Below are 11,403 nucleotides of genomic sequence, written 5' to 3' on the forward strand. Positions count from 1 at the left end.
TATATATATATATATATACACTGTATGTATATATATATATATATATATATATATATATACATATGAGTATCTTAAACGTACATGAAGATTAGGCACAATTTCTATATTTGAGATCTAATTTCCCATGTCAGTTGATACTTGAGTTCAAACAGATCTCAGCAGGGATAATTTATCATGTACATGGTAAAAACTACAATTCTTTGAGCATGTTTGTATATTCAACCATTCCCACAGACGGACCGTCTATTCTCCACAGGGGTCTGTGAGTTCATTATCCATCTTGGGCAGGAAACCCATGTATGGGCATACACTTCTGAGACTCCATCATGCTAATATTTACTTTGAAGTAACCATCTGATCTAAGATTCACAATACGCAACCATATAGATGACCATCTTTTTGAAGTAATTTGTCTTTCTTTGAAATGACTGCCTGAATTAATTAGGCCAAATGTTCCAGAGCAAGAAGAATGGGGGTTGTTTTATCCAGCCAATACCATCTGGCAGAGAGGACTGCAATCTACAGTAAATAGAACTGATCCAACTAGTCTCATATATAATTAATCCTGTGGTCTTAACAACCATATATATGTTATATATATATATATATATATATATATATATATATATATATATATATATAACATTTTCATTTAATAATCTTCACAGATACCTTGACATAATTCCCCCTTCTAATTTTCAATGGATGTAGGACACATGTATTGGAATTAGCTTAAAGCCAGTGGTACTTGGTGAGGATGTTGACAGTATGCATCATAGACAGTCTTCTATAAAGAGAGTCTGTCATTTTTGAGCCTTCATGCTCATTAGCTAGGCATCTTTAAACTACAGCATTTCTTTAGTGCATTTAGGGATATGACATTTCATTCTCCCTCTATGACTTGTAGTTGGGATCTAGGATGGCACGCTCACAACTGATTAATATGGACCCATTTATCCATAAAAGTATCATTTTTGGTTATCCTAATTTTATAGGCGACTGAAGATATTTTGTCAGTAACGACAAAAGGACCCTTCCATGATGAAAGAAATTTATTCTCCTTTACCTGATCTCTTCCAAAGTTATAAAGATAAACTTTATCATTTATTTCATATTCCTTTTTGGATGTTTTGAGATCATAATAGGTTTTAGTGGCAGTTGCAGCCTTCTGTAAGTTCCTTTGCGCAAATGCAAAGGCATATTGCAAGTGCTTTCTTAGGTTCTCCACATATTGATGCGTATTGGCAGCATTTATCAAGTTCTGGTCTGATGTACGGTACAGTAGGTGCTGAGGTAGAACCATTCTTCTACCAGTCATCAGTTCAAAAGGTGTCATCTTGGTAGCACTACTTGGAGTTGCTCTTAATGCCATTAGGACTAGAGGTAGTTTTACATTCCAGTCTTTACCCGTTTCACTCACAAACTTTTTGAGGATTTTCACAATGGACAGGTTGTAACACTCTACACCACCACTTGAGGCAGCTCTATATGCAATATGGAGCTTTCTTTTGACCCCTAGTATTTTCCACATCTTGGTCATCACTTCGCTAGTGAAGTGGGTTCCCCGATCGGATTTGATTCTCTGGGGTAAACCAAATCTGGAAAACATGTGGTTGATGAGCAAAGCTGCGCATGTTTCAGCACTATTGTTAGGTGCACTGATGCACTCTACCCATTTAGTGAACAGGCATGTCACTGTTAACATGTATTTGTTACCTCTTGATGACCTAGTTACTGGACCAATAAAATCAATTTGTATATCTGACCACGGCATCACTATCCCCCTTTTCTGCAAAGGTGCTCTATGCGTTGGTGCAGTGGTTTGAAACTGTGGACAGATTAAACAACCTTGACAGTAGGTTTGAACATCTTTCAACATGTGCGGCCAAAAGGCATAATCACGCAATATTTCATATGTGAGTTTGGCAACACGATGACCAGATGTTGGGGCATCATGGGCATGTTGAAGCATTAGACCTCTGAACTTTGTGGGCACCACCCATTGCTGGATGCCAGTTTTTGAGGTTCTAATTAACAAACCATCCTGTAACTTGAATTGTGCCCTGGATTTCATTAAGATTCTAAGATCTTCCTTGCCAATACAATCATCTTTTGAGATGGGGTTGCTTTCAGGATCTTCTTTGTGTTTATAGAAGATGCCTACGATGGGGTCTTCTTTTTGACTAGAGATCAGGTCCTCACCAGGAGAATCCTGACTCCATTGTACCAGGTTAGGCTCACTCTGTTGTTTAGCCTGGTTTCTGGTAATGGCTTCTACCTGAATTGCACCCATTAAGTGGTCTATATTAATGAGTTCTCCAGTTATGGCTCCTTATTTGGCTAATGAATCCACAAGATCATTGCCTTCCTTATTAGGACCTAGAACCCTGGAATGACCCTTGGTCTTTTTCCAGTGTATAGTTAAGCCATTGGATACCACTAGATTATCAATCTCGCAGAACAACTTGCCATGTTTAACTGGTTTGTTGTTACTTTTCTGCATGCCATTTCTTTTCCAAGTTGGCAGGTATTCAACAAAACTGTCACGCACGTAATTTGAGTCAGTAATGATCACAAATTCATGAAAACCATTTCAATGGTTTTTAGAACAGCAGTGAGTTCTGCAACTTGACTGGATCTTGGTCCAATGTTGAAACCTACAGAAATATTTGGGAATCCCAAGTTATACCAATGCCAGCAACTAGTCTGCGCTCATTATCAATAGTGGCATGGTAAGAACAACCATCAACATATACCCAAGGTAATGTTTGACAATGATCCTCATTGTATATCTTATACGAGGAAAGCAATTGTTCCTCCGGGAAATCATCTTCTGATAATTCTTCCCCATGATCCTTAGCAGTACAGTCATGGAGCTCAGCAAGCCCCTGTGTGACTGGATTCTTTTTATTTTGCTTGTAGCGAATTTCTAAAGGCCAGCCTTGTAAGAAAAGAGTCCACGCTGTTATGCGGCTATTAGAAAAATTTCCATTTCTTATTCTCTCACTTTGCAGATATAGCAAAGGCTGGTGGGCCATTTCAACAATCATTTTCTCACCCTATAAATAGCTGCAGAAATTTTGCATAGCCCATACAGTAGATAAGAGGGCTTTTTCGCAATCGCTAAATTTTACAAGACTTTAACTGGTTTCTGAAGACAAGTGGAAATACATTGCGGGGACCACAGCAAAATTTCGGACCTGCGCCAGTCGAGACTGGGATTGTGCTTTTGGTGCCAGGGATAACCCAGAACAACCGAAAAATGCGGAGAGTTTATCACCTGGAACTGGAGGGTTTCAAAATGGAGCGCCCCAACATCCATGGATAATGGAGCAGTTTCATGAGTAACGAGTGCGGGCTGAAGGGGCCTGCCATCAATGCCCTCAATAACAAGTGGAATGGACCGAGGCAAAACAGGAATGGAGTGCTTTGATACAAAAGCACTGTCAATGAAATAGCCCGCAGCACCGGAGTCAACAAGAGCCTGGGTTACTATGGAGGAGTCCACCCAGGAAAGGATAACCGTGACCAAAGGTTTCTCCTTTAGCGATTCCGGGGACAAGGATAAACCACCCAAGTTCTGCCCCCAACAGGACCTTAGGTGTGAGCGTTTCCTGGCCGTGTAGGACAAGACTTCAAAAGGTGGCCCTGTAACCCACAATAGAGGCAGAGCGCCTCCCTCCTCCTAAAGGCCCTCTCCACCAGCGGAGAGACGCGTGAATCCCAACTGCATCGGCTCAGCAGTACCTGGTGACTCGGGACCAGGTGGCATGGGAGGAGAGGGAGCCATGGGTGGGAATGAACACGTAGGAGACAACGGAACAGGAGGCTTCCGCAAGCGCTCCTTGAAAGAGGGCCTCTCACTTAGTCCGATGTCAATTAGGATAAAAAAAGATACCAATGCCTCGAGATCTTCCGGAAAAATCTCTGGCAGCAACTTCATCTTTAATCGCATCAGAGATCCCATGAAAGAAGGCAGCAACAAGGGCTTAATTGTTCCAACCTACCTCTGTGGCAAACGTACGGAACTCAATGGCATACTGAGCAACAGATCTTGTACCTTACTGAATGGACATGAGTAGTTTAGCAGCAGAGGAGGAGCAAGCCGGAACATCAAATACCCTTTGAAAGGAGGCCAAAAATTCAGGGTAATTTGAAATCACAGGTTTATTAGTCTCCCACAAGGAATTAGCCCAGGCAAGAGCTGTGTAAGTGAGTAACGAGATGAGAAATCCCACCTTAGCTCTGTCAGAGGGAAACGCCCCAGGTAACATCTCAAGTAAATGCCCACCTGGTTCAAAAACCCTCTGCACTGATTAGGATCGCCTCCATAACGCTGAGGTAGAGGTGCAGAACCGAACATGCTCCTGGTAGGACTAGGTGCAGCAACAGAAACAGGAGCAGCCATAACTTGCGGGACACTTTGGTCCAAATGTGCAGTGCTAGTCAGCAGGGTTTGCATGGCTAGTGCAAATTGATCCAAGCGGTGATCCTGTTCATCCATCCTGGAAATTATGGCAGGTAAAGGTGGATTATTAGCACCATCAGGATTCATGGCCCTTGCGTAATGTCAGGGCGCCAGGAATCAGACTGAGACAAGAAGTGCAAAAATAATCACACCTTTATTAATAGCAAAAAATAATAAAAAAGTCCACAAGTCAAATAACAAGCCAGGAAACAAAACCAGAGCTGGTAGTCAGACGAGCCGAGTCAGGAGCCAAAGTGAGTAGTCAGACGAGCCGGAATCAGGAACAAGGAGAACAGCAGAGTCAGGAACAAGCCAGGGATCAGAAACCAGGAGACTTCAGACAGCCAGGTAATACACAGGAGCTATTAATAAGGAGAGGGACAGGAAAAGAGAGGCATATTGGGCACACTTATAAGGGTCAAAACCAGTACTATATTGCTGTGTGGTGTGTCGTGTGTTGATTTAAAACTTAACTTTTATATCAATTTAAGTAAAAAAGATTTGTGGAAATTTCCACCAGTGAGTGTATAAAATATTATTAAAATTGTGTCCGAGTGATCCTCGGTACGCAAAAGCTCCTCTCAATTGTGATACAGTGATCAGTCTGTATCACACTGTCCTGTTTGGGTAATAGGTTCTACAAAATAGATACAGATATCTTTAACTTAACTATTATTCACGACAGAGGTATATGCCAAAACCATAGGTTGGTGTAAGAATAACACACGCTAATTGTTGATTCCAACCACTGCTTGATTTATATAGGGGTATGATGATACCACAGCATCGTCTTTTATGCTTTTATTCCAAGCGATATTATATCAAGTACAGTGTTATTTATAAATATTAGTGACTTGGAAATTGTGCACAGACAATTGGGTTCTAGTGATTTATAATGACGTTATGGTAAACACCTGTATATCAGACTGATTTTACACAAAAGATAAGTCAGAGAAAAGAATTGTATGTTTGCGCTGCTAACAATGTGATTGTTACTGTTTCTCTTATATATAGATGTACTGTCTGAACTTCCGTTTTTAATACAATTTGATTAGAGGTTTATACAGGGAAACGTATATTACAGCGGTTGTACCAAGTCAAGTTGCCCTTAATACAGGCTTATATGTATCTACAGCCTAAATTATATGCAATTATATTGTGAGGCTAAAATAGCCAAGGCTATTAGATTTTAGGCTATAGATGTCGCTTAAGTAAGTAAGCGCTGAAATTGTACTTGACCACTATTATTACCTAGGTTCAGATGGCACTTAAAGTAATCTATCCATAGCGATAGCCTAAAGTTAAATAGTATGCTCCACAAAGGATGTGGCTAACTAAGCCTAAATCAATATTGTTTGTAGGCTAATACTCGCTATGGTTGATTTACTAGTTTTTGGATTTTAAGTTTTTAAGTTAAAGAAAAAATGCCTAAAAGAGGCCAACAATTATTATTACACCAAACGGACTATATGAGAGGAGCAGTGCGAACGCCTGACGCGCGTTTCGCAACTGCTTTTTCAGAGGCGCTTACTTACTTAAGCGACATCTATAGCCTAAAATCTAATAGCCTTGGCTATTTTAGCCTCACAATATAATTGCATATAATTTAGGCTGTAGATACATATAAGCCTGTATTAAGGGCAACTTGACTTGGTACAACCGCTGTAATATACGTTTCCCTGTATAAACCTCTAATCGAGGATCACTCGGACACAATTTTAATAATATTTTATACACTCACTGGTGGAAATTTCCACAAATCTTTTTTACTTAAATTGATATAAAAGTTAAGTTTTAAATCTACACACGACACACCACACAGCAATATAGTACTGGTTTTGACCCTTATAAGTGTGCCCAATATGCCTCTCTTTTCCTGTCCCTCTCCTTATTAATAATTCTAATTATTTGGCATAAGGCACTACCTACTGTTAACACTCAGGTTCTGTTTCAATAGGTCCTAAGGGCACAAACCCCCAATCCCCCCCTCTCTCCCTAGAGGTCATAGGGATTTCATAAACAAATACACAGGAGCTCTCACAAACAGGTCTGAGACAATGCAAGGGCAAAGCATACTGAACAGAGGCCCTTTAAATAGTAAGTGATGACATCACAATTCTGAGACTGCATCCTGTCTCACACGGATGATGTACACCAGTCTGGCCATAAAAGGAAGTGCAGGAAATGAGCAGTATCACACAGTTTGCACCAGAGTCAGCAAGACAGGTGAGTAAAATGGCTGGCAGTAGCAAATGGCAAACAAAACAGGGAAAAAATCCTGACAGAAAGTCAGCAACGGCTCAGAGCCTTCGTTAGCACGCAAGTGGTTAAAGTAAAGGTCAGTTTCGATGAATTAGTGCCCAGTTTTTAATAATCCTACAAAAAACCAGTGCTCTTTAATTCATCAAAATTGACATTTCACTCGTTTTCTTCAAAAACTTACCTTTTAATCCTGACCGCCGCTCTAGCAATTCCCCCGGCTGCTGGAAGCCTCTTTATACGTCAGAAATGACGAATCCGGCTTCCTCCAATCACGGCTTCCCCTCCGTGGGAATCATGGCCTGAGCAAATGCCGTGATTGTAGGAAGCTGGATTCGTTATTTTGGACCCGCGAAGAGGGCTTGCAGTGGGCGGAGTAAGCGCTGCTGTGGCTGTCAGGATTAAAAGGTACCTTTTTGAAGAAAACAAGTGAAATATCAATTTTGATGAATTAAAATGCCTTTGTTTTTAATAGGATTATTAAAAACTGGGAACTAATTCATCAAAATTGACTTTCGCTTTAAACATCCTCCATGACTGATCAACTGAAACACTGCTGAAAAATGTAAATAAAGTATTTAGTGAGCCTATACATAAGTTGTAAAACTGTTATCATTGATTGGCATTTTTCTACCTAAAACATGCCTTACCAGAATTGCCAGATAAATAAATAGTCTATTTTAATACCTTCTGTATAAATAATACACACTTTGTAAATCTAAAAATAAACAAGTCGGACAGCTCACTTGCTTTGTTTTGCTTTGCAATTTATTGTTTGCGCTTTGTCGAACACTAATTAATAGTTGTTAATCTCCTTAGTAGTAAAGCCACTAGTACTGGGCAGTGGTGGTTCTATACACCTCCAAATGCATGTGTAGCACCCCCATTGATAGGGCAGCGCATATTCTGCCAAGCGGCTTAATTTATTATGTGTTCTGTGTCTTTAAATTTTTGTCATCACCTTTGTTAACCCCCCACACACACACACACACACACACACAATTTTATGTTCTAGAACCGACACTGGTGCGGGGTGGGCAATAAAATAGCATATCTGCTTGCTAAAAGTACATATAATGCCCAGTTGAAAAATATCTTTCAAATGATCACTCCCTTGCTCTCATAGATATCTTGTGTTCTAAAATTGTGATCAAGAAATCAGCAATACGCTACATTTATCGCGTAAGGCGATGTATGGATAATGAAACAGCTCTTTCCCCAAAAGTAAACTTACATATACACAGGAACCTCTTACACGATAAGTATAGATACTTTTATTTTTTCCTAGAAGCCTTCATGCACTCCTAATCCTAGATGTCATATGTCAAATTAACAATGGTTTTCATTTTACCATCTAGATGAATGGGCTTCAGTGTAATGAATGGAAGTGGCAATGCATCTTGCAACCAAAAATAAACTTACTCATGGGACCTGGCACTATAAAGAGAAACATCCACTGCATAATTTTTCTATATTTCACATTTGATATAAAGGCAATGATCACTTGGCTCAACCAATAATAACAATAGTATAGTAGTATTAAAAGGGGTGGGATTCAATCTGACTCTCCTTTTCTATGAATGATAAACTAATGCATCATTTAAAAAGTCACCTCTTTAAAATTAGCAATATTTTTATACCATGATTGTAAAGTGTTAATAATGTTAAAGTGTTAATTATGCTATAATTTAGGGCACTTTAAAAGTCAAGTGAGTACAAGCCTGTTGTTGTTGTTTGATTAACCATTTGCTGGCACCCTGGCAGTTGAACGGTTACTGGTGAGAGTGCACTCTGTGAATTTTTTTTATATATAAAAACACGCATAGACATCATTTGTTTTGTATCTTATGTTTGTGAACCTGGCTTGACCCAGAACTCATTAAGCAGTGAGTGACCAAGCACCCATTGGAAAAACATTTTACAACATTCAGTGACTTTTTTCCTGTTTTTATAAAATATATTACTCCTAGAGAAGACATAAGTTACTGTTTTTCTTTACCTCTTTTTGTGGTTAGTTTTGTACCTGTGAGTTTCACATTCTCTTGCTATCGTTATTTGAAAAAGCAGGAGTCTAAGCTTAGGAGCCGGACCATTTTTGTTCAGCACCCTGGGTAGTGCTTGCTGATTGGTGGTTACATTTAGCCACCAATTAGCAAGTGCTACCCAGGTGCTGAAGCAAAAATGGGTTCTTAAGCTTAGATTCCTGCTTTTCAAATAAAGATAGCAAGAGAATATGTGATAGTAGGAGTAAATTAGAAAGTTGCTTAAAATTGCATGCTCTGTCTGAATCATGAAAGATTAAATTGGGGGTTAGTGTCCCTTTAAGTGTGCTAACCCATTTTTCCTGTTAGTGGGTCCTTTAAATTGGGACACTAATTTATTTATAAGAATACTTAACATTAAGAGTATCTTCCCTAATGATTTCTTTATGTTAATCCAAATGCTTAGTCATTTAAATGAGACATTTCTAGATATCCCCTTTTACTTGAAAAGGTAGTCATAGTACAGACAGTAAATCTGCTTAAGGGGACAGTATACACTCAGGACGGATGATTTGTTTTTACATTTTGGATTAATAAAGCTTTATACTTTTTACCTAACCGGAGTTGGTCTGTGCGCCCCTGCATTCTTTTGGATATTACACTCATTTGCATATAACTGCATGTAATAGACACTACTATAAAGAATAAGATGCACAGTTACTGATATAAAAATCCAGTATAAAACTGTTTAAAAACTTACTTAGAAGCTCTCAGTTTAGCTCTGCTGAAAAGGTAGCTGGAAAGCCCACTGCAAGTGGGAAATAAGACACTCCCCCTCCCCCTAATTTTGCATATGAAAAGACCCTTTACAAAAGCAGTAGCAAGCAAAACTATACAAAAGAAAATAGTGTATTTGCTATATAAATAGATAATCTACAAAACATTTATGTAAAGAAAAAATGAGTGTATAATGTCCCTTTAATTAATGTTTATCTTTAAATGTGACTTGTAAGCAATGATTTATTACATATGCTATTTATTATGGCTGGCTGGCTGGCTACCAAATATGGGATTTGCTGTGTAACGTTACCCTCCTAGTCTATGGTTACTTGTGTTTGGGTTTTTCTGGTTTATAAAATTATACCCCAATATAGTAAAATAACAAAATAAATATCTGCATAATAATAAAGTTCTGGGCTTCAGAGACATAGCGGCCTAGATTTGGAGTTCGGCGGTAAAAGGGCTGCTAACGCTCCGCGGGCTTTTTTCTGGCCGCACCATAAATTTAACTCTGGTATCGAGAGTTTAATCAAATGCTGCGTTAGGCTCCAAAAAAGGAGCGTAGAGCATTTTTACCGCAAATGCAACTCTCGATACCAGAGTTGCTTACGGACGCGGCCGGCCTCAAAAACGTGCTCGTGCACGATTCCCCCATAGGAAACAATGGGGCTGTTTGAGCTGGAAAAAAACCTAACACCTGCAAAAAAGCAGCGTTCAGCTCCTAACGCAGCCCCATTGTTTCCTATGGGGAAACACTTCCTACGTCTGCACCTAACACTCTAACATGTACCCCGAGTCTAAACACCCCTAACCTTACACTTATTAACCCCTAATCTGCCGCCCCCGCTATCGCTGACCCCTGCATATTTTTTTAAACCCCTAATCTGCCGCTCCGTAAACCGCCGCAACCTACGTTATCCCTATGTACCCCTAATCTGCTGCCCTAACATCGCCGACCCCTATATTATATTTATTAACCCCTAATCTGCCCCTCTCAACGTCGCCGACACCTAACTTCAATTATTAACCCCTAATCTGCCGACCGGAGCTCACCGCTATTCTAATAAATGTATTAACCCCTAAAGCTAAGTCTAACCCTAACACTAACACCCCCCTAAGTTAAATATAATTTTTATCTAACGAAATAAATTAACTCTTATTAAATAAATTATTCCTATTTAAAGCTAAATACGTACCTGTAAAATACATCCTAATATAGCTACAATATAAATTATAATTATATTATAGCTATTTTAGGATTAATATTTATTTTACAGGTAACTTTGTAATTATTTTAACCAGGTACAATAGCTATTAAATAGTTAAGAACTATTTAATAGTTACCTAGTTAAAATAATAACAAAATTACCTGTAAAATAAGTCCTAACCTAAGATATAATTAAACCTAACACTACCCTATCAATAAAATAATTAAATAAACTACCTACAATTACCTACAATTAACCTAACACTACACTATCAATAAATTAATTAAATACAATTCCTACAAATAAATACAATGAAATAAACTAGCTAAAGTACAAAAAATAAAAAAGATCTAAGTTACAGAAAATAAAAAAATATTTACAAACATAATAAAAATATTACAACAATTTTAAACTAATTACACCTACTCTAAGCCCCCTAATAAAATAACAAAGCCCCCCAAAATAAAAAATTCCCTACCCTATTCTAAATTAAAAAAGTTACAAGCTCTTTTACCTTACCAGCCCTGAACAGGGCCCTTTGCGGGGCATGCCCCAAGAATTTCAGCTCTTTTGCCTGTAAAAAAAACACATACAATACCCCCCCCCCCAACATTACAACCCACCACCCACATACCCCAAATCTAACCCAAACCCCCCTTAAATAAACCTAACACTAAGCCCCTGAAGATCTTCCTACCTTGTCTTC

Source organism: Bombina bombina, chromosome 5 (genome assembly GCF_027579735.1).
Source record: "Bombina bombina isolate aBomBom1 chromosome 5, aBomBom1.pri, whole genome shotgun sequence".
Classification (NCBI taxonomy): Eukaryota; Metazoa; Chordata; class Amphibia; order Anura; family Bombinatoridae; genus Bombina; species Bombina bombina.